The following is a 24,232-nucleotide window of genomic DNA, read 5'->3' on the forward strand; positions in this document are numbered from 1 at the left end:
CCGAGCTGTCATGCAACGGGCTCGAAACATCGCCGGAATCATCTTAGGGACTCTGAACTGTGGGTTCCTCCCACACTGCTCTCGCCATTCAAATATTAATAAAAATGTTTTACTCTCTCTCTCTCTCTCTCTATTTAGAAAAGGCAGTAGCGTAGCTAAAGGAACTTGTATATACAGCCTCATCATACAGCACTATAAGTATTCGGTTTGCGTGACGATAAGCATGTCCTCCACGAAGTGCTGCATACACAAAGAGAAGGATATGCCACGATACACGCGGTGTTCCTACCCGCCAGTAGGTGTCGACACCAAAGCCAAGCAAACAACGGCGCTGTTGCTTACTGCCCCCCCCCCCCAAAAAAAAAGAAACGAGAAAAAAAAATTACGACGGCGGCTTGGAGCAAACTGAACCGAATGTTCTGAAAAATACACACACGCATACTCTTGCGAAACGCGACTCGGAGCACACGATAACAAGCACGCTCTTGAGAAGTTCTGCAACGGCGGGAAAGCACACAGAAACTGGAAGCGGGCAAGAATAGAAAGCATGAAACTGTCTAGAGGGAGATGAAGCAGAGCAGACTAGGTTTCCCGCATCTTTATGTCTTCACGCACACGCGCAAGTACACAATATATAGGGTGTCCCACCTAACTTTGGCCAAGCTCCTCAACAAAAAAATGATTGACAAAACACGGTGCAAGACACGATTGTAAGACCGAACGCCACAGGTCTTAGAATTGTGTCTTGCACCGTGTTTTGTCACTTTCTTTTTTAGTTGAACAACTTGATTAAAGCATATATATATATATATATATATATATATATATATATATATATATATATATATATATATATATATATATATAAGCTTCGATAGAACGAAGTTGAAGTGTAAGAGCCAGAACTACTTCGTTACATCCATTATTTCGTTATAACGAGGTTTGACTTAGCATATGTTCATTCTAGGGTACTTCGTTTAATGTATCCTCTTGCCGTGCGATTCTTGGCATGTCCCCAATGGTGGGTTCAGGCCACGCCTGAGCACCATCATAATTATCAATAACAACATAGCCGCAGTCGTGTATTCACGTATATATGCGGCGTCCTGGCGACAGTGGCTCTCTTCGGATAACACAGATGTTGCGATTAATGCGCGGCCGGTATTCAAGTTGTCGAGCACATTTTCGATAAGCGTATTCAACAAGCCCTAAGAGCGGCTATGAACTAATCTCATAGGCACAAGAGTACATAAGCATAAGAGTACGTATACGCCTTATTTATTTTTTTCCCTACATGTATACACGTCATGGACATGCGTTCTTACAGCATTTTCATCGTCATAAATGATACGCTTGTTTGCGTATTTGATATTTCTTCCGGGCGAAATATTTCTAGCGGATTCATAAAGAACTTACCAGGTTTCGAACGCTGTCTAAGTGCAATATGTCCAAGAAATGGCGACAGTGCTCGGGTTGAAGAGCTCAACGAACACGTCGCTTTGTCAAATATTGACAAAGGAGGAAGGAGGCTCGGACGTGTGAGAGAGGGAGAAAAGAGTCGAGGGGGAGGGAACGCACTGGGCTTATGTTCCATCTCACAAGTCATTTGCAGCACTGCCGAAGGTACGAGGCATACACCGATAATATCCTTGCGCACCGAAACATAGCTCGGGGTGTAACTGCCCGTTTCTTATGTCTGATTATTGGCGGGATTAGAGAGTTTAATTTTTGCTTAATACATGATACGATACAGCAATACGTGACATATCGGAACTCTTGCGCAAGCACGTCGTAAACCGCCAATTACTGTCGCTGTGTGCAGACGACGCGGTGCGGATGAACACATCTTGTGGGGCGCATTCGGCCTCCTCATTGGCTAAGGGGTCCCGCATCTTCCGCAGTGCTGCGAACGACTAGTGAGATGGAGTGTAGTGTATATGCTATACTCGTGGGCCGTATACAGTTCTAATTCTATGGGATGCGCACCGGCAGGCAGAGCGACAGCGCCGCCCAAGGCCTCGAAGCCGCGGGCAGCTGCAATTTGCTACGGTGCGCTCAACTCGCCGACGAAGACAAAACAAAACAAAGCGCGCATTGATAGATCGCACCACCGTCGAACCCCACGGCGGTAGCAGCAGCAACAACAAACAGCGAACAGGCAGCGAAGGCGCTCTACGTCGGCGCTTGGTTCAGTGAACACGACAGCCGTTGTTTGTTACAAGCCGAAAACGGTACGGAAAATGTTATATCCGAGCAAAGTCCATAACCGCCGCGGCTGTTGAGATATCCAGTGTGCCATCGACGTCACCACAACCAGCCGCACGAGGACGCAGTCCTCTCGAACACCCGCCCATCATGACCTAAGCGGGGAGAGTACACTAAATTACTGCGCTCGAGCGAATAAAGGATTGGCTGTCTTGGACGCGAAGGAAGCTGCGCGTTTCGTTCTCTCGAGACGCAGCGCAGATGCCCGCCTGGATAGAAAGTTACTGTTCGGCAAGGTGCACATTTAAAGAGAACACCTGTTTATAGTAATCGGCTACAGCCGATTAAAGCTGAATAACAGCACGAAGGCTTGCACAGTGCTTTTCAGCGGGTAGATGTCAACCGAAGACGTTCTATATATATATAACTCTTCGTTTGGCTCGATTAACAGAAGTGCTTCACTTAAATTATTTTTATTGCAAGATGTTCCTCTGTAAAAACAGACCGTACTATACATTCAGTGATTACAAGTTTCTGTAGTTGTGCCCTGGAACTCAAGATTTTAGGCACAATGTACTAAGGGAGGCCATATGCTCAAGCCTCCTATTCCAGATACCCGCTCGTGTTACGGACAACAAATGCGCAAGCTCAATGCTGCTGTACGTGCGTCACTCGGGACTGCATCATGTCTGCCCTCGTCATCGCCAGTGTAAACAAACGACAACGTCACAAAGTAACATACGGGTTACGAGAAGCGAACGCGTAGTGCAAAGCTGCGAATGAATTGTCATACTAGTATTTGTTGCAGCTTCTTTTGCAACCATTCTTTTCCTCCGTTTCTATTCATTTCTTATCGCGCATCTCGCCGAGTGACCCATCCTGGCAATAATGAAAGCCACATCCACTCCCACCTCTCCACGGATGCTGCCAAGTCACGTCTATAACGAAATGTCTCCACACCTCAGACTCGTTACAACGAAGCTACATGGCCGCGCTCTGCTCCGTCTTCACCGCGGCGCGGAACACTCGACGCACAACCGCTGCCGCCGGAGGCACAAGCCAAGACCTGAGGGGACAGCGGGGTCTGATTGAGCTGCCTGTCGCAATCAGGCCCTTGAGTCACTCTCTGGGAGAAGGGGGTGGGGGGGGGATGCACCGCCCGGCGCCTTCAGGAAGTGTCTCCGACTCTCAGCGTTCTTCACTCTTTGTTCTTTCTTGTTCATGCTTTTGCAAACACCTTGCCAATTTGGGCAAGCACACACACACCGCGCCTGCTGCGCTCGTCAAACGTAGAGACAAAGAAAATAGCCGTTTCGCGTACACACACATGGGAGCGGCCTAAGAGACAAGGGCGCAAAAATTAGGATAGGTCGGGGCAGCGGACACCACGCGTCCCGCCCATTGATGGAGCGCACCCCTAGCAGTTGTCTACCCACTGAAGAGCGAGCACCTTCTCTCTCTCTCTCTCTCTCTGCCGCTATCGCAGCAGCACCCTCGGGCGGTTGGGTCCTCGCCTTCCCGCCAATTCCAAGTTAACACGTGCCCGAGAATAGGACAGAACACGAAGCGGTGTAGGAGTGGCGGTGTTTTTGTTTCCGCTTCTCGGCGAGGGTGCTCTTGCGAAGGTAAAAGAAACAAAAAAAAAACATATACAGGACGACAAGGGGGGGTTGCGGCGCCGAGGCCAACGCGAGGGCGTTCCTCTCCTGACGCTCGCGGCTGACCGACCAGCAGCAGCAGCTAACGGCCTCAGCGATCCTCGGGCAAATAACACACACCACAGCGGCTGCTTGAACGCCGTCCAAGCGAGGAGTGTGGGGCGGGCTGCGCAGCGGAGGCGCCCCGCGGAGTCCCGAAGCGTCGCCAGGAGAACGGCGTCCACCGCTCGGCGAGCGAAGGCCTTTCTCCCCCTCTCCCCGTCCTTAGGTGGGTCGCTCGTGCGCAAGAACTGCGGGCCGATTACCTCCGCACGCGCGGGCTCGCTGGCACCGCGCCTAGGGCTACACGGCCGCAGGGGCGACAGCACCGAAAGACGCCGGGGTCACCGAGCGGTTATACGGACGACATGAGGAAAGACGCAAATTCGCCCTGTAATTAGTGTTCAATGCATCGTTGCCTCAAAAATGTCGAGTTAAGCACGGGATAGTTGACGCCTGGCATTTTTCGTTCCGTCGCTCCTTGCGCGGTCCTTGTTCTCGAGCTTCCCCGTTAACCTAAAAGAGTTCCTGCCCGGAGTGTTAGCACCGGTAGGTTGCAATGATTGCATACTTTTCTGTTCGACGACAGTGACAAGCTCCCAGTCAGGGTTTGGTAATACCTGCCGTGTGTACTTCATCAACCCATTTCTATTCTGTAAATTTCCTTCTCTTGATTAGGGTCCCCTGTGAGTAATTGACCTGTAATACATGAACGTACTCCTGTACAGACTCCAGAGGCAGACTGGCAATCATGCATATCTGTTGCCCTTGCCAGGCTATTGAACATTACCTTTGTCTTCCGCATATTAATGTTCAACCCTACTCTTACACTTTCACGATTAAGGTACTTACTCAAGCATTCGTTGCAATTAGTCCTCAGTGTTGCTGAACAGGACAATGTCATCTGTAAACCGAAGGTTGCCGAGATATCCGCCGTTTATATTCACTGCTAAGCCTTCCCAGTCTAATAGCTTGGATACTTATAAGCATGCAGCGAATAGCATTGGAGAGATTATGTCTCCTTGCCTGACCCCTTTCTTGATAGGTAATTTTCTACTTTTCTTGTGGGGAAGCAACGTAGATGTGGAATCTTTGTAGTATTTCCCGAGATATTCCCTGATGCCTCCAGTACTCCTTGACTACGTAAGGCCTCCATGACTACTGATATCTCTACCCAAATCAAGTGCATTTTCGTAATCTATGAAAGCCACGTAGAAAGGTAGATTGTACTACGCAGATTTCTCAATTACCTCATTGATGAGATGGACGCGATCCATTGTAGAATATCCCTTCCCGAAGCCAGCTTGTTCTCTTTGCTGATCGAAGACAAGCGTTGCCCTGATTCTGTAAACACCTGACTTCAAACAGCTAAGAGAACAGGCTGGCTTCCAGGAAGGGATATTCTACAACTATATACATAGCACGTCGCCACCCTTGCAAGGTCCACTCGATAACATGCGTCGCGCTAAATCTACAAGGTTTCGGTTAAAATTTCTGCCATACAGATATATACGAAACGCCTTTCGAAAGAGGAAGAATACTCGAGGGAAAATGGTCATCTTTTTTTCATCTTATGTAAACTCTGTTTCAGTCATTTTGTGTGTATAAACCGCCCAGTTGCTTGGCCGACGCCGCACAGTGTGCCACTTGCGAAGAGGAAAGGACGGCGACAGCCATATCCGTGTACATACAGCACATGTATACGTATACACTACATCCCCGCGCCAGGCCCACTTCCCGGTTGACGCGGCCACCAACGCGATACGAGAAAAGGCGGCGCGCTCGATCCGCTGCCGAGAAGCGCAGCCATCGCGGCATCGGCGGGCGAGTGCGGGGACGACGTCGTAGGGCCCTCGGGGCGTCGGCCGAGGTGGAAGAGACTGCAGTGTCCGGGCTGCAGGCGATGGGTTTCACTGCGGGGCGACCGGGAAATTCCCGCGCCGCGCGCCGCATATGCATATACACCGTGATGCAAAGACCCGACGCTGCGCAGAAACGCACCACGTGCGACGTAGGAGTGGCAGCTGGTCACCGTTTCAGAACACTGTGCTTATCTCAGCAAGATAATTAAAAGAATCGCAGGAAGACGTAGACGCGAGTCGACCGACAGGCGAATGGCGAACAGCTGAAAGGCTTCACTTCGCATATCTCTGTACACATATACGATCTCCCTCGTCCTTACACGGATGTCCTTCTTGATCCAAGCGCCTCTCCCGCCTATGCCTAATCACCGGACCCGGCCCGTCATGCCCGGTGCGATTATACGAGAGAGGAATGGAATCGAGTGAAAGGAATCGCAGCGGCCCCTTGTCGAAACGCTGGGAGTGACTTTATTCGTTCGCTCATATAGGGAGAGACCGGAAGTTAGACGTTTCAAACAGCGCTGCTGAACGATGGGTGTTCTCTCACGTGTCAACACGTGCCAATGCAGCAGCGTTTACACGAATTCTGCGAGTGGCGCATCACATCGCATCGCATTCATGTAAACGGCGGTGATGCGCCAGGAAGGCGAATCGCATTGATGCGACAAGGAGTGTGCGGAGCGTGTAAACGCTGGCGTGTCGCATTGATCAAGGAACGACATACACCGTGCATGTGGCCCTCTCCTCCACTGACCGGCGGAAGCCCATGAAACAGGTTCCGCCGCTTGTTTCGGACGAAAGCGGACGCGCCACATGCTGGCGCATTGTAGTCGCCGTGATGCGCTATAAATAACGCGACATGCTACTGTCGCATTCATGTAAACGTAGCTTATGCCGATCAATAACTCACATCTGCCGATCACACAAACAGCAAGGCTTTTCGGGCAGCGCGATAGTCGCTGGTCATTATTGTTTATAACTATAAAAAATAAATCGTAAGAAGTTATGTAAATATAAATGCTGCATACGCTGGAATTAGCTACCGTTCACTCCGGTACCACGTTCCATCAGAAAACATGCATTAAATTTGACGAGCTCGAATCGAATGCTAACCGAGAAAGCACAAACACACTGTTAAAAGTTCAAGTTTCTCAAACTCGAACGCCCCAACGACACGCGCACGTTTTCTGTATTTTTACTGGCCCCTGCACACCTATATTTAGAGAGCATCGGCGACTCCCGGGCCTCGCAATTGAGCAGGCAACGGTGCGAACGTAATGGAGCGAATATATGCAACGTTGGACTGAACCCGCCGCTTCCTTCCGTATAGTTTCTATTTCTTTGTTGTTAGCACCGAGTTATACATGCTGTGCTGCTGCGTGCTGGCAGCAGCTGGGCGTGGAGACGGCGATTGTTTCGCCACGCGCATTGAGCAGTTTCTCCGCCGCCGAGCGTTTGGCAATTCGTGCAAAGGACACGTGAGGCTGAGGCAAATCGCAATGGTTTTCCCTCGCATTCGTCATCTAGCACAGCCCGTTGCGCGCATGTATACGCTCTTTTTCTATTCTTCGTAAAAAAAAAAAAAAATGAGGTCACGTGCCCATGGAGTGCGCGTGCTATAGCCCGCGACGGCGGAACAAACACATGCAAAGCGCCAAAGAATTCCATTTGTGCCTTTTGACGCCGGGCGAAAGTATGCGTTATACGGTGATCGCTACACATACACCTAATACGCCAACGGGGAAGTGAACAGATTCACATCACTCCTTTATTTTGCGGCACGCTTTAGATCCCTCGGAGATAAGGCGAGTGAGTGAATTAGCGCTTCGGGATTCGTTTTCCTTTCGTGTATACAGGCGCGTGTCCGACTGTAACGCGGAGAAAAAAAAAAAAAGTTGTCGCCCCGGGTTAGCTGCAGTAAACGACAGCAGTATAGCGTAACGATGCCCGAGGGATAACCCGGACTGACGTTAAAGGCGCGCCCCAATGCAACTCCTTGAAGCAGACCAGAGAAACGCTAATAACACTTAAACGAAAACGGTACTGAGAAAACGTAAAGAGTGAAAAGGAGTTGCCTCAGAGCAATGGCTCCCGACATTCACGACGCTGAAAAGACCAACCCACGGACCGGTGTGAGACGATGCTGAGCGGTACGCGTGCATCGCCACGGAATATGCGTGCAGTTGGTAAAAAGGCTTTGAAACGACGTGACAGTTTGTTCGTGGGTCAGTTGGCTCAAGTTTCAAATTTTGGCGCGCGCTTAACTTTGTGTCGCCTCACTGTTTTCGTCAGTACGCAGGTTTTTGAACTGCGTCCATCTAGTTAATTATATCAATCAATCAATCAATCAATCAATCAATCAATCAATCAATCCAGGCTACCCAAAAGTACTCACGGGGCAGGAACCTGGAGGGTTACGAAAAGGGTTCTACTTAAATTGAGGACGACGCAACGAGCTATGGAAAGAAGAATGATGGGTGTAACGTTAAGGGATAAGAAAAGAGCAGATTGGGTGAGGGAACAAACGCGAGTTAATGAAATCCTAGTTGAAATCAAGAAAAAGAAATGGGCATGGGCAGGGCATGTAATCAGAAGGGAAAGGTCATTAAGGGTTACGGACTGGATTCCAAGAGAAGGGAAGCGTAGCATGGGGCGGCAGAAAGATGGGCGGATGAGCTTAAGAAGTTTGCAGGGACAACATGGCCACAATTAGCAAATGACCTGGGTAGTTGGAGAATTATGGGAGAGGCCTTTGCCCTGCAGTGGGCGGAGCAGGGCTGATGATGATGATGATGATGATGATGATGATGATGATGATCCAAAGGTAGGGAGGTAAAAATGCCAGGAAATTTTACAGCGAAGGCTACACTCCGCGGCCTGCGTTTGACGCGCTTGGTGCAAGGTGTACAAAACAAGAGCAGGATAAGTGCGGTGTCGCGATAAGAAAAGCGCCCGTCGCTCGTATTGGAAACATTATACCGCAGACAGGTTGGGAAATTGAGTGCGCCAAATGGAGGTAATAAAAGACGATAAGAGCCCGCTTATCCCAAAATGGAAAAGCAAAAAAAAAAGGAACTGCATGGGTCAAACTCGAGAGACATGCGGTCGAAAGTCCTAATTGCTAAAACAGGGTTGGCAGAACAGAGAGCAAGAAAAAATAAATGTGAGATAAATTAAGGGCCCATTTCGCTCCAGATAGTCGCCCTGCTGGTACTTCAGTATGAAGTCATAAATTTCAGTGTTTCAGTTATCGGGCGTTTTTTTACAACGCTGTCAAATTCAGTAGGCTGAGTTATTGGTTCATTCAAACTGCAGCATGTGATCGGTTCTTTAAAGGATGACCAGGTAACTACAGACCGACGCAGTTGTGGAGAGACCACGTTCTACAAAAAAAAAAGAACATAGAACGCCCACTGACATAACGCTGCGGTTATATTTCCTTTCTGCGCAGTCTGCAGGATGTATTGTAGTGTAAATTTGTCTAAGGGATTTACACACACACACACACACACACACACACACACACACACACACACACACACACACACACACACACACACACACACACACACACACACACACACACACACACACAAATGAGCTGATAATCTCGAATGCAAGCGAATCTAGATTTTCAATCGCGACCACCTGCACAGGAACGAAGAGGAGGTGCCGGGTGAGGTAAGGTTGTCGCAGGTTAAAAATCGTCACGAGGATCACAGCTGCTTGCTTTCAGAGAGCATTCGCTGCCAAGTGTTGCGTATATGTAGGTGCCAGCACGGGAACTGCTTGGAGGTCTTAAACGGTACCCCCCTCCACCACCACCGACTTGCTTCCTTTTTTCTTTGTTCTTCCTTTCGCCGAGCGTCCAAAAGGACGGTCGTAAAAAACTTGTCGTAAAGAAGGTAACCCGGCTCACCTGGCACACGCGAGGAAAGAAGATAAACAATGGCCGCCGCACTATTTTCTGCAGCCCGCCGCAGACACGACGATACACACACAAGCAAGAAAGCAATTAAGAAAGGAAGGAAGGAGAGCCCAAGCTTGACGGGACACATCAGCGCCGGCTTTAAGCGTCGCGCTCATTCAGCCGGCTCGGTCCTCACCGTGGAGGGGAAGAAAAGAAAGAAAACGAAGAACTGTAAGCTCTCGTAACATTTCTTTTTTTTTTTTCTAGTGTTTAGAACGCAGTGGGACAGCGGTCGCTATCTTTAGCGGACCACCACCGCCGCCGAAGTGTGTATACAGGCACCGTCGCGGACCCAATAAAAGATAAGAAAGGCAGCTTTACCCAACAGCGGGTGCTTTATTGCGCCGCCTCGGTGCGTCATTATCCGTTCTTCCAACTACACCCGCATACCCCGCCGGCAGGTGGCCACGGTGTCGTCCGTCCGACCAATCACGGCCGCGTTTGTTCCATTAGAGAGGGGCGGAGGGGATTAAGAATAGCGGAGGGGCCATCGATTCAGCGTGCACGCGTAGGCAACGCACACTCAGCTGGGGTTCCTGTTTCTAGAGATACGGAGTCTCTGAAAATTTACACTTTTTTAGAGATCCAAAGTGTTTGTACACAGTTTTAAGAGATTAGGGAACGCGGTTTACGCTCACGTTCCCGCTTGCGTAACAAAGACCTTGCAGCAAAGACCGAGCAGCTTTCTTGGGTGTGCCAGCCGATCGGCGTCCCCCGTTTCAGACTAAATATAGGAAGCCACAGTTAGGATACGGTACCACAGTTGGGGAGTGCAACCCGCCGCGGGAGCAAAGAAAGGACGCAAAGAGCAGCTATAGCACGGTTTCTCCCGCACGAAAAGGCGCTTGGGTACGCTGCAGTGCTTCTAAAATTGCCGAATAACGCAGTGCTCATAACGCTTGCCGACTATTGAGCTCACTATTTCTAAAGCTCCTTATTTTTATTATCGGTGTGCACTGCCGTCCTGGTCGTTCTCAGATTCGGCTATATACTTCCCCGCACAAGCGTGGCCGGCTGTCTGGCCTAGTAAGCTGGGCCGATCCCGGAGGCAATCAAAGGTGACCACTTAGTTTGTGCGATGCGTGCCTTCGCGATAGCTTTAGTGTAATTTGTAACGCGCACGGATCAATCTCGGAGGCAACGCGAAGTCACAACTCCCCCACACGCCTCAGAACTAACCCACGAGTGTCACCAGCAGCACGCGTCAGCTGACCCCATGTTATACGTGTGCGCTTGGAATGTCAATCCTAATTTCATAACTACAGCCCTCTGCCCGTCACATACTGCGTTTAAATTTATTTATTTATTTATTTATTTATTTATTTATTTATTTATTTATTTATTTATTTATTTATTTATTTACTTATTTATTACATACTACTAGCTTTACATGTAAGGCTGTAGCAGGGTCGGGACACAAGTACGGTTATGACAGTGGTTTCAACCATGGTTAACAGTTTCTATTAGTAACAATGCGAAATGTAGTGAACGAAGAATAAGGGCGATAAACACTTCCCTGAAAGTCATGTTAATGCAAACAATTCGCATACACAAAGGTATTAATAATTCTGAGTAAACACTGTAAAACATCTTGTTACGAGCACGGGGATAAACGTTTATTTAGGACACGAATTCGGCTATACGAAAAGCAGGAATGGCCACTGCGCAGTCACCGTTTTCTTCCCTTTCAGACCACCACGTCTCTTTTTCGCACTTGGACGCAACGATATTATTAACAATAATATTTTCTCTGAAAACACCGTATAGCGCAAACAATTCATTGGCATGAAAAAACACCGATATATGTATATACATTTCATTTTTCTCGCTAAGGCAGTATAAGGAAATATAATTAGTTAGTTTTGAGATATATACATTAGTTGAACTACGACTAATGACTTGTTCAGGGAGTGCATTCCATTCTGTCATTGCCTGTGGGAAAAACGAGGAGTTAAATGCATCACTGCGGAGCCTATCTTCTTTCAAGTGTCTACTGTGTTTTGTTCTAATGGCTCTGGTGTCTGAGAACGATAGGAATCGACAGACATTTTTCGTTTACTTCATTATTTAGAAGCTGGAATAGGAACTTGAGACGTAGAAGCTTTGTACATTTGCTTATTGTGAAAAGACCTGCGCTCGCAAATATTGCTTTCCTTTGTACTAGCTGCTTCTAATTTGTCAATACATTTCTTCGTGTGTGGTATCGAACTTATAATATCATATTAAAGAACTGAGCGAACTAATGATCTATAAGCTAATAGTTTTGTACTTGGTGAAGCAGTCCGAATTCAGCGTTTTACTGAGCGAATAGCGGAAAAGGCCTCAGATGAAATAGGCGCTACATGTTTGTCCCGTTTTAAGTCTGTGGAAATAACTACTTCTCGGTATTTATAGTGATTAACGACTTTTAATGGTACTCCACCTATCACATAAGTGAACTTCAGAGGTTTCTTGTTTCTTCACAGTGTCATACGGACAGATTTATCTAGATTAATATTGATCTGGCACGACCGGCACCAGTTAGAAACGCTTGTGAGTGCATTATTCAGAATAGCCTGGTCTCAAGTGCTATTCACTTCTTTAGATATGTGCAATCATATGCAAATATTCGGAATGTCAAATCTGTATTCTCAGCTAATTCGTTAATAACACTTAGGAAAAGAGTGAGGGCCCGTAATGTGCTTTGCGGCCCTCCATATACAACCGATGAGTGTTCGGATGAGCAGCCATCGCGATGAGTAAACGTGGTTCTGTCTGAAAGGTGATTTTGAATAATTTTGTGACCTTCCAATTACTAAATAATTTATCAAGCTTCCAGAATAATTTAGTGTGCGATCGATACCCGATCGAGAAGGTTTTCGATAAAAATAAAGAAATACAACGTCAGTTTGTCCGCGGTTATCGATTGAGGTTGCGAGGTCATGGGTTGTTTCTGTTAGTTGTGTTGTCGTCGACCGGCCTTTTCTTAACCCATGTTTATTCTCACGCAGAAAATTATTGTCGTTGACGAACAGCATAATATGTTCAAGAATGATATGGTCAGATATTTTGCAAGCAGTACAGGTTAAAGAAACCGGACGATAGTCAAAGGGATTGGTAGCATCTCCAGATTTATGGATCAGTATAACTTTAGCGATTTTCCACTCATATGGTAATTCACCGGTGTTCATAAATTTTTGATAAATAAGTAAAAGGTATTCGGCTATCCACTCGGCGTATCTTTTCATAAAAGTATTTGAAATGCCGTTAGGTCCACTGGATTTTTTTTCATAAATGTTAAGCAGTGAAATGATGGCTGGTTCCGCAATAATTATATCGCTCATTGGTTCCCTCCTCGTCATTCCATCAGTTCCTATTGGGAGTAAAATGTCATTATCAACGGTAATAGCAGACTTGAAATAGTCATTAAACATTTCCGATTTCTTTAAAGCTTCAGTGTATGGCAGGCTGCTTTGTATATGTGAGTTCGTGAGTTTAAATATCGCCAAAATTCATGGGGAGCCGTTTTAATAAAGTTGCTTAATGTAACATTGAGGTACCTATTTTAAGTACTATCATATTTGCTTTTGAAGAGTGGGAGAGCTTGCGGATACGTTCAGCTGAGTGAGATTCGCGAGACCTATTTTTTAATTTTCTTAGCCTTGCAACCCTACGTTGGTTACCCATGGTTTCTTTTTTTAATACACTCTCTCTTCTTTTTTTCTTACGGCCATAAATGATGTCAAACAGCTTTGAAGAATGTTTCTGAAAAAGAGCGGCAAATCATGTGCACGAACTGTATCATTTTTGGAAACATGTAAGAAAAGCCGAATAAGAGTTTTCAAGAAAATCAATAGTGCTGCCGTCATCAGCATTTGTCCAGCCTAAAACATTCGTGAAAAGCTCATCCTTACGCTTTGGTGAGTGCAATAATATAGAACACTTGGTTGCTTTGTGGTCTTATAAGCCACCCATTACTTCCCACGTGACACTGTCTGGGAGGACATTGTCACTGATGATATCAAATAAATAATGCGGCTTACGGAAGTGATGTGAGTGTGTTCTCAACTTATCTGTCGTAGACCGAAGTTGAATGGCATCTCAAGCAGTGCTTCTGAGGAGGCTACTTCTGCATGCCCGCTATAACTGAAATTCCAGTCTGTATACGTCAGAAAGATTGTGATCTCCAGTACGAAACCAAATATGAAACCATGGGACTTTACGTGCCAAAACCGCTTTCTGATTATGAAGCACGCCGTAGTGGGAGACTCCGGAAATTTGGACCACTGGGGTTCTTTAACGTTCACCTAAATCTAAGTACACGTACGGGTGTCTTCGCATTTCGCCCCCATCGAAATGCGGCCGCAGTGGCCGACATTCGATCCCGCGACCTCGTGCTTAGCAGCCCAACACCATAGCCGCTAAGCAACCACGGCGGGTGTCGTTCGGGTTCTTTTTTTTTTAGCTGCTACTTTGGTTATCATTGTTTTTAATTTTGTAGAAGTATAGCGTAACCTTTTCTTGTCTATCTCAATTTGTCTTGCTGCTAATCCAGATATTTTTTCTTATTATTATTGTCCGTCTCGAGAGTACGTTCCAGTCTCGGGAGTACTTGTAGTCTCGTTTCCTGTCTCGGTAACGCCAAATACTATTAACCTTGACCGCCTGCTTCTGTTCGCAAAATTCATCGATTTGTCTAGACGTGCAATTCACACTGCGTTCCAGCGACAATACCTTTTCTTCAGCAGAAATTAGCCTACCTTCCAGAAGTGCAAGCTTGTCGAACTTAGCATGTGTGGCTGTTAAGGATCCATTGGTTCTCTTGTTTTCTTGTTTGATAGTATTTAGATCAGAGACAACATTTCGAATCTTTATCTTTTCTCGACAGCCACTCCGTTAAGATGACAGAACACCGGTTATAAGCACTATACTCATATTACACGGCCTTATTACATAAATTGCTAAAGCTAGCACACATTTTTCTCACATAGATATGGACTGACACTACCTGTTCTGTCACAGCACGACACTCCGGTGATCACGTGACCATTGCCTGACCGCGCACAAGAAAAAGAAAACGCACGCCTGCGCACTTTCTTGTACGCTCTTTTACACTTCTATCTTAATGTCCTTCCTTTCTTCATGCTTTACCGCTTTTCCAGATTGTGCACTAAATTAAGCGTAAACTACCGTCAAAACACGGCACTATTTTCTGCCGCGCAGTAACGAGCGTCCCCAGCACGACTCGAAGCTTCCGCAGTGCTGATTGCAGACGACAGACCAACAACACTACACGAGCCGTTAAGGCACGGTACTTAGACAGTTTTCCCGGTGTTATATTTTTGGCCCCTGATAATGGGAGACACACACACACACAAAAAGAAAAAAAAAACATTTCGCTATCCAAAAGAGCGCGCTCACGGAAAAGAGGTTCGAGCTCCACTTGCTAAGTAAGCCCGAGAGCCGAGCGACTCTCTTTGTCTCTAGTTAGCACGAAGCGTACATAAACGTCGAGAAAGCCGGATCCGCGGCCGCAGTTATGCGCATGCACTGTCCATTGCAAAACGCGCACCTGTGTTTGAGAGGCGTGGAGACGGGGAAACAAATGTGGACCTCGTCACGCCACAAAAGCCTCTCGTTTACCCGGAAGTGTCCTTCCTGCCTACCTTCCTCTTCACATGGCTGTCTCTAAATATCGCAGGGAAAAAAAACTTTGTTTTAGCAGGTGTGCCCCGGAAAGACACACACACGAACCGCAGCCGCTTGCAGAACGTATGGCTATTACGTCACTCCCTCCCGGTATAACAGCGTGCGCGGTGTGCAAACATGGTACCAAAGCGAGGGACCGAAGCTGTTTTGTCGTCAAGCGCATGCATGCAGTCTCGCTAAAACCGTGCAAGGCTGTCGATGGTCCATTGGCTTGTTTCACCTACTCGTGAGGGCCGGCTCACTGTCGCTAACGGTTTCCTCCGCGAGCAGACGTCGTCTGCTACCGCAAGCCCCACTGGCCAAGCTCCGAAATTACTTTGTTTCCCCAAACTTCTGGTTATATATAGGCCGGCAAGTCCCGCATAAGTATACCGGCGCAGCACAGCTTTTGGGGTGACAGACCGCAGTATATACGTATACATGCGGGTCAGGTGGGAGAGATCCGCCGGGACAGACGGCGCGCGAAACAAACAACCAGCGTGCGCGAGGTTCGATCGACAGATTACGTGCTTCGCTCACATTCTCGACTTTCGCGTCGATAGCACCACTAATTGAGTTTCCGACTAAATGTTTACGACAGCTTGAAAAACACGCGTCTCTTTTCACAATGGCACGCGGACATTCGGCGCCAGAATCTCGTAGGACGCGGTCGCCACCGGAAAGCTTGATTGTATACAGCACCGCTCACAACCGGAAATCTATGAGCGCAACTAGTTAGGCATTTTTTTTTCTAGTGTTCAGCGCTGAAACGATGCAGGCACAACAGGGACGGGAGGCGAGACACACACACAAGCGCTGTGTCTCACCTTGCTGAATACCGTACACATAACAAAGGACGTTGTACATACCAACGAGGCCACAGCTTAACGCTTGCACAGACAGACAGGAACTCTTAACGACCAGTTTGGCCTCACGATTGATTGATTGATTGATTGATTGCTTGATTGATTATTTGATTGATTGATTTTTACGTACACAAGCAACACACTGGCTGTGAGAGACGATGCATAGTGGGGGAGGGGGGGGGATTAATTCTGGCCACCTATATGGTTCGCACAAGAAGAGCGTCTTTGCATCCACGGAATGGGGCTGCGGCAGCCGGGGATCGAACTGGCGGCTTCGTGCTCAGCAGTTATATAGTGCCACAGGCAGCGAACAACCACAGATGTCGTTTTGCGCTGCAGAAACATGTAGGCACGTGTGCAACGACGCATGGTTACGATGAGCTGTCAAGAGTTAAAAGCGCACGCGGAAGTTTCACGAAGCAGAGCACACACCGGTCCTTCGAAAGACTTGCGCGCCGCGATCAACAGCGCGCAACAGTGCCTGCGCTGTGCGTGTGTTGGGCAAGACAGCTTTGCACCTTAGCCCATAGCTCGCGAACTGTCGTGTACAAAGCCCAGTGCTGCAGTCAGTGGTGTACGTAATTAGCGAAAAATATTTAGCGCGTCTCAGGGCAATGACGTCGCTCATTTCACCCCGCTGGTTAAACACTCAACAGCGCGCTATACACACGTAAAATCCAGGCGATGATCCAACCGCACCTATTAGAGACAGATCCGTGTGTTTCCGTTCTGCGCCCGGCAACTGACTGTTAAAATGCCGGCCCTAATACGCGTCCTTCGCTTGTCGAAGCAAGCGCAATCTCTTTCCCCACGCACAACACCCATCAATCAATCAAAAGCGCAGAAAATGAACTGCCGTCGTAAGCTGATTGTTTCGCCCTCCGCAAGTTCGCGACATCATAATGGTGGACGGCTTCCAAACAGCATATATAGCCGCCGTCGCTAGATCGAATGCGCGAGCGCCCCGCTGACGTCACCCGCGCGAGGTGCCCCCGCGCGAGAGCGTATGAAGCCGTCTGCTAACGACGTCATGACGTCACCCACCCGTATCGAGACAACCCCGGAAGGCCGAGCTGCCGCCATAACACCGACTTGCCAAGCCAGCTGTTGCCGGGCGTGCGCAAAACAGCGCTCGTTGCCTCGTCTGCAAACGGATTCGCAAAAATCGTCTGCTCGCGGCACGCGTGCGATTCGCAAAAAAATGTTGCCCGCATCCCAACGCCCTCATCAGCGGTGACGTCATCGGCGTATACGCTAGAGCGAACAAGGGATAAATCGGTTAAAAAGTCCGCATTCTGAGTCGCTCCGCGACAGGAAACGTAAGTGATCACGGTTAAAATGCGCGACCACCCAACAGGAGAACGACACACACAGTAAACGCAGTGTCGTAACTGATAAAATATTTCGTACAGATGAGATTACAGAAGCAGCTTTTCTTTTCTTGCGTCCAAAAGTAATTGCGCTATAAGTGATCCGTCTCTGGCTAAAAGTTATATTTGAACTATTTCACAACCAATATAACTCCTTGTCCTCTATTTCGCATAACGCAGCCATTTAAAATAAAACAATAAAAAAATGTCCGTCCAGCGTTACAGCAAGATGCGTCACTGCTCTTATCAGAAACCTATCCTTGTCTCATTTTCTAACTTCTGTTTTGGTTTCAAAATGATGACGCACTTTTATAAAAGGCACGTCTGCAGATGACAGTGACATGCCCGACTGTTGAGACCGTGGTGCTAAAGCTGACAAACTTTGAGCTCTGCAAAACAATCCACCCGAAGACTGCTTTACAGCGCGCTATTGCTTGGAGTCAGAACAAGCAACATGCAACACACCACCGCTGTGGTTCTTCATTTAAGTCGGGCACGGACTCTAGCTTAGCTGCTTTCGGTAGTGCGAAGTGAAGCACAAAAGTGACGCGTTGATGCTCCATTTCCCTTTCCTTTTCTTTTCTTTATATCTGCTTCGTAGTCCTGCATTGTCACTACATTGCACTGTATTGCCATCGCATTGTTTCCGCCGCCGTCGTCGTCAACCATAGCCTAGAGTAGGGGTTACGGGCACGGTATATATGGTTACGGCTCTCGTCAAGCGGTTGATTCCGTTGTTTACCCATAATTTATTTCACAAAGACTTCTGAAAAAAAAAAATATTAAATTGAATTGAATGGAACACCTTCACTGTCACGCATCCATACATATACTCTTCACTCTTTCTTTCTTTTCTTTACAGAATTTCGAAAAGCTGCAGTTGGATAGTTCTACTCCTGGAGTTCGGACATATACATGAGAAATCGAAGTGCACAACTGACTAACAAATCGGTAATTAACCTTCAACTAACCACTACACGGCGCATAGTGCAACGCACGATCTGGAGCGGATGCGTTCGGAACGCATACTCACTTCGAGAATTAATTACATGTCAGGCATTAGTTTCGAGATACGCCTTCCCAATTGCGCTACGAACTGGCTCGGGCGTTCCGGGTAAATCTGGGCGCTGGACTGCGAACGAAAGACATTTTAAACGAAAGAAACGAAAGGCAAATACGTAAACGAAAGGTACAGTGCATTCTGACACAAGCCTTACGGCGCTAGTCTCAAAAACGGATACTATCGTTTCAACTTTCGCTCTAAGTGGACACGTATACCTTGAGAACTAAATGTGTCCAAGTAGTACGCTGCATTATAAGCCTAATTGTTTAACAGACGACCAGGGAAATTGTGCAGCGAGATTCGTCAATTTGGCATGTAGATTTCTCGTGCAGCACCAAACTTCGAAGAAAACAACTCACCTTCAAAGCACCAAACTGGGTGAAAAGTGAGTATTGTTTATACGCATATTAGGGTGCTGAAAGGGCGTTAACATGTTTACACCCTAAAAGGTGTATAGGTTGGCACGGCATGCGCTGCGCACGGTGGAGTCGGTCGTGCCTCCCGATTCATCCGCCAGCTAATGCGTTCTCCTCGCTGGCGAAGAAACGATTCCGTGCAACGCACACGCTCACGCGAAACGCCGGTTCGCCAGAGGGAACTCGAACTTTCGCAATTCTCCCAACCGACCAACGCCGTGTTCACACGAGAGATGCAAGGCGCACTCCTGCGGGAATCGCCGGGCCGCCAATGCGATTCGCTTCCAGCGAAACAATTAACAGCGGGTCGCCTGGCGCACGCAATTGCAGAGCTCAACGCACGGGCGCTCGAACGATGGCCCCGGCCTGCTTTCTTCGTGGCAAATGCACATACGTAATGCCGGACGCCACCCCCCGCACTCAATAACGCCAGCGACTTCCGCAGGGGGCAGCACCGGAAGCACCGCTGGGTCGAGGACGTTCACATCGCGAACCGCGCTGCAGCGACCACGGATACGCCAGCCGCGCGCGCGTTCGCGACACGTGTACGGAACATGCACGTGCCACGATGCACTCCGTTTCACAATAAGCCGGCGGCAGCTGCAGTGGAAGTTATACAGCTGGGCTGAGCAAGTCGAAAGCGCAATCTTGCGAAAGAGTGTACCTCGGCGTCGTCTGCTCCATCGCGAGAGCACGTCTGGAGCGCCCGCGAAGCGTTCCAGACTGCACCCCACGATTGAGCAGACGACAAGTGCCCCAAATCATATACTCTGGGTCCGCAATACTAATCTCAAACAGTCGCAAAAGCGTATTGCTATTGCGTGTTGTGGAGACTGCATTCATCTTATTTATTTATTTATTTTGCTGCTGCTGCTGTTGAAACTGGCGACGCAAGAACCTGAGCCTATTTTTCGCATTTCCATCGTCATTTCCGGCGACCACACACAAGAAACCTATCAACCTATTAAAGCGAGCTTAGCTGTTTTCACTGGGGCACCCTTGACGTCACTTTTTGGCGCTTCAATTCGGCATCAATCTCCTGCTGTCACCGCGCGGGAGCCTACGGATGTCCTCGTTCCCAATTTCACCAAACCTCGACGATTGTCGCTTCAAGTGGGGAAAAGAAAAAGAAGAAAATTTTAAGAAAATAAAATGAACAAAGAAGGCTGAAGGGTAGCAGAGGCTCGCTTCTTCGGCCGATCGTTTCCTCTCCTTTCTAGGAATCACCTTGGAACGCTTGCGTTTGCGAATACCATGCACGCCAGTCAGCGTCGGGAACAGGTTGTCTGTGGCCGAACTCCAGTGCGTGTCTGTGTTATATATATACACCCTGAAAGAAGGCCCAAAGAGCCCTCGCTCGCTTAAATATGCAGGAACGAAGAGCGCGAACGACGGCCCGAACAGGAAATACATGGGACGCAAGCTTCACATAAACCAGTCCCCTACAAAAATAAAAGAAAGAATGAAAGAAAGAAAGAACCTAGAGAGAACTCTGATGCCGCGATCACTCACGCTACCACGTACTGGGGCGTGCGAATGGTTATTTTTTAGACCGAATCGAATATGTATCGAATAGTGTCAGAGGCGAATCGAATCGAACACTTTTAGAATAGTGAGTCCGGTACATGTATAGTTGAGAAAAAAGAAGCACACGTAAAAAAAAAGGGGGGGGGGGGGGTACAACAGCCGAAACGTTAGTTAGTAATTTTTTTTTTTTTCGTAAGTCTGCTTAGGACTTCTTTCTTAACTATAAAGTCTGGACTAAGAAGGCGACACACTACACGTACATATAAACACCGCGTCCATTTCGTTCAAACACGTTGCCGGGCTAGCTGGTTAGAATCCATGGTAGAGTGTATAAGCGCGACTGAACGAGGACGTAGAAAGAAACAGATACACAGAGAAGCGCTGTCACTGTGTATCTGTTTCTTTCTACGTCCTCGTTCAGTCGCGCTTATACACTCTTATTAAGGGTCCATTTCGTGTTCCCGTGCCGGCCTGGGCACGCCTTAGCAGCGCAACCACATGCCAATACTGCCAAAGCAGAAGGTGGACCTTCGGGACATTTTAAATCGATGAACCGATCAGCCAATGAACGGCCGCAGGCGAACGACGCGTTAAAGGGCAGGTTATACACCGAAATGACGGTATATCCGTCCGATCGGGTTTTTGCGCGGCGACACCTAGACCGGCTCTTTTCTTGCGCGTACAAGACGATGCAATGCGTCGCAAAACATGCACTCTGCCGCAACTGGCTGATGTGGAGGAAAGCATGTCGGCTGTTCCGACTCTGCCATAGCCCGGCACAGACAACGCTGTGCCCAACCGTCTCACAAAGTACGTGCACGGTAGCGATAGCTACAGGCACAGCTACCTACACCAGTTGTTCCGCTACGCCAACATAGTGGCACCATCTCACCAGCCTAGCCCCGTACGCCTTGTTTCGTACCATTAAATACTGAAGTCAAAGCTCGATCGAACGAAACTTGGCTTCGCGAAACCCTCGATTGAACGAAGTGCTTTCGATTCCCAGTCGCACTCACGGAGCATAATGCGTTGAAAACCTGTAACCGACGAAGTGAGCTCTAGGTATTGCCCGATTTAAGAGAGTTTTTATTTTATTGTTCTTATTTTTTTTTGAGGGGGAGGGGAGGGTTTGGATAAAATATAGATATAGAGTCGGCCGCGTTTCAGTTCAGGCGACGGATGCATGAATAGAAGCCCTCAACGGGAACCGTCTACGATAAATGCATGTACGCAGGCAAAAGTAATTTTCTTTTCTTTTTGCTCTTGGGTAAATATTGTTATTTGCACTGGCGTTTTAAGTGTTTCGATTGCACAAGATAATTGCCGGATCCCACCAACTTCGTTAAATTTAGGTTTAACAGTACAACGCGCCAGACACAATACACGACTACGAATACTACTACTACAGCTGCTGCCGCTAAGCTACTGAGTAAGGTTGGTGATTTTGATGACTATATTATTCGGAAATGTATCCCGCAAACCGATTAATCTTTATCGCTGTCCACATTTGATTTAATCGACTTGATCGATTAGACCGGTTCGATCAATCGTTTTAGAGAGTCTGACAGGTGTGGCGCGAAAATGTCGAAATCGTATTGGAATGGCAGCGCACGAGCAATGACTGGGCGGCCGTGTTTATAGGGCGACTGCCGACTGTTTTTTCGAGCCCCAAGTCATACCGAGCCGAGCGCTTTCCCCCTCTTCCCCCGCACCGGACAGGCCTCCCGAAGCCGGAGGCTTGAAATGTCCTCGCACTTGACGAAGACAAGCCCACTAGTCGAAACCTTCGCTCCTGTTTTCACCATGTTCTCGTCTTGCTCATCGTCTTGAATTTCCACCCCCCGCATTCCTTCTGTTTTCCCTCGCACTTCAAGGCATATACTATAGCTCCCAGTCCACTAAAGACGTTGCACAGCATTCGTGCCGGTTTGGAGCATGTATTTGACATGGCGACGGAGTTCATGTCGATTCCAGCAAATCCATAGCTTCCGAGAGTCGGTTCTCGCTTGCGGGTTGCGTGGTCATTTAAAGATGTCGGTTTCATCCAAACATCCCAGCCAACTGACATTGCTTCGCTCTGTAGGAAATAGCATGTGGTTCAAACTCCTAAACCAGTTTCTTTTTTTCCCTGCGCAGCTTGCAATTCCTTGGATATTTCAGTTGGACTCCACCTTTCAGAACAATTTCTTGGGCGAGTTGGTTCATAATTGAGAAGGAAAACAGAAGCGCAAAAAAAGAAACAAGGACGAGACGAGCACACAGGACTGGCGCATGTCCTGTGCACTCGCCTCGTCCTTGCTTGTTTTGCATTTCTGCCTTTCTTCTCAATTCATCTTTCACTTTTACCATCTTTCTTATTGCTCACTGTACTGTACAATTATTCTGCCATGTATATTATTTAATTCTGCACGAAGTGTCATTCTATAACATATATTGTTTATCTTTTCAAAAGCCACCAGTGCTAACTATATTTAGTCTAACAAGTTAAAGATCATCCTTTATCAAACGTTTGTACACTTGTGTTTCAAATTTGGTTCCACCTCTCAGACATTAAAATAGGTTCCTGCAAAAGTAGATAACTGCGTTTCAGCCTTTTCAAGAGTGCCCGGCGAAAATTTCGATTAATCACTTCATCGATGAAAAACCCTGCAACGAAAGCGATTAATCGATTAAAGGCTAAAACGATAAATGATCGTTAATCGTTAATTATCAACAATCGAATAAAAATCCCTACCACTGAAGTCCGCGGACGGATTAGCTTCGCACATTGGGCGAGCCCATTTTCCCGCTCCGGGAGACGCCAGCCGGTTCTCGCTGTCTGAGGGCAGACAGCTCCTACAGCAAGTACACGACGTGCTTTTGGTTCGTGAAACGAGGCGCACAGCCCGCGGGCAAAAACGCAGCCAGCGGATGAGAGGAGCGTGATCTGCACGCCTGCTTGCAACGTGCAGCGAGGAAACGCGCACACACACACACACACACACACACACACACACACACACACACACACACACACACACACACACACACACACACACACACACACACACACACACACACACACACACACACACACACACACACACACACACACACACACACACACACACACACACACAGAGAGAGAGAGAGAGAGAGAGACTCGCGCGTGAAAGCAACAGACGAATTGAAAAGCACGCGCGCATTTAATTAACTTTTCCCAGCGCGGTCAGCCGCGCTGGCCGTCATGTACCGTCCCACCGTTGTTGCCCTCTCCCCAGCCTTCGTCACGAAGCTCGACCTTGCAGGAACAGCAGACGACACACAAGGCCCCAATGTCAAAAGGCCATTATACAGTAGGGCATGTATTACGCTATCAAGATCTCGTTACATTGGAGGTGGACGAATGTTCCAAGTACCGAATCTAATATTACACAATAACTATTCGTGTTCGAAAAGGAACCATCCGGTATCTTCGAATATTCGAAACTAACCAAAATTTTTCAACAACAACCGACGGTGTTAAAGTCACCGTGGTTAAAGTTTTGTTGCTATTCTCCGTCTGCTAAACAAAGTATCGCAAATTATCAGAAGTGAAACAACGACATTT

At 47.8% G+C, this 24,232-nt stretch overlaps 1 protein-coding gene across 12 annotated transcripts in view; it reads right to left on the bottom strand.

Moving 5' to 3' along the window:
• LOC135904374 (MAP/microtubule affinity-regulating kinase 3-like) overlaps nucleotides 1-24,232 on the bottom strand; it is a 139,376-nt gene that overhangs the window by 112,145 nt on the left and 2,999 nt on the right. The window lies entirely within an intron of this gene.

This window comes from Dermacentor albipictus, chromosome 7 (assembly GCF_038994185.2).
Source record: "Dermacentor albipictus isolate Rhodes 1998 colony chromosome 7, USDA_Dalb.pri_finalv2, whole genome shotgun sequence".
In the NCBI taxonomy this organism is placed as follows: domain Eukaryota; kingdom Metazoa; phylum Arthropoda; class Arachnida; order Ixodida; family Ixodidae; genus Dermacentor; species Dermacentor albipictus.